Raw genomic sequence first — 1,174 nt, 5'->3', positions numbered from 1 at the left:
CTCAGAAGCAAGACTGGCAGTCTTTACCATTTCCGCTAGCCGCTCGAAACCAGACAGAGACTGCTCCGATACAAAGTGACACACGTCATTGGTACAGACATGAGTCACCACCTGCAGCTGGCTGCACCCTGTACTCTTCATGGCTTCCGGAAGCACCCTTTCCACATCTGGAATGACTCCCCCCCCCCCCCAAATGCACTCTGGCTTCCTTCCCCTCCTTGGCAGCCATGTTCCTAAAGGCCCCCATTATGCGCCTAACCTTGGAGCTCCCAACTACCAGCAAACCCACCCTCTGTGAATGCCCAGACTTTGCGGGCTGAGAAGCTTCATCTGGAACAGAGTGGACGACTGCATCCAGCTCAGAGACATCTTCGGCCACAGATAATGCCCGAAACCTGTTCGTCAAACGAACCAGGGAGGCCCTATGATTGGTCCCTCGGAAAGTTTTTCGCTGCTTGCCAGACTTTGGAATGATCTCCCACTCGACTACGGGTGAGGGGTCAACCTCAGTGCAGGCAGTACCTGGGGCGGCCACGGCAGTGGACCGATCGGAGGACATGTGGGACGTGCTCGACGTTCCTCGCATCCCCGCATTCGATCCCCCACAGTGACGCCCCTTGGCAGCAGCCTCAAGCTGTGTGATGGAAGCCAAAGCAGCCTGGATATGTGAGTGAAGGGTCGCCAACTCAGCTCGCATATGTACACAACAATCACAGTTCCTATCCATTACTGCAGTCATTCCTGTTTGAACAAAAACAAAAAATGAACTGTGTTTGTATTCCAACATTGAAAATATTTCATTTCGCCAGATAGTTTCTGTACGCTGGGTAGAGCTGCTTTGCATGTCCGCAACGCAATTTTGTAACATCTCTAAGTCACCACCTCTTCATAACTCTTTAGATAGCTACTGTTTTTGCCTACAGCTGTTGGTGCTTCACAGTTCAAAGCTGTCAAACGTGCTGCCACAAATCAAGGACTTTCCTAAATTGACTTGACTGCATGGTGTCTTAGTAATAAAGAATAAATGTATTACAGCCTCGTGCATGATGCGGCATTCTTTCATGTCGTGTCTCTGGAACTATGTTCCATACAATGATATAATTTTCTAGGTACATTCAGTGGCGTTTGTGGCTACTGTCTGCAACATGTGTTGCAAGTAGAGTTAGTATCAAAG

This window comes from Schistocerca americana, chromosome 2 (assembly GCF_021461395.2).
Source record: "Schistocerca americana isolate TAMUIC-IGC-003095 chromosome 2, iqSchAmer2.1, whole genome shotgun sequence".
Classification (NCBI taxonomy): domain Eukaryota; kingdom Metazoa; phylum Arthropoda; class Insecta; order Orthoptera; family Acrididae; genus Schistocerca; species Schistocerca americana.
The sequence above is the reverse complement of the archived record's forward strand: the minus strand, read 5'-3'. Positions refer to the sequence as shown.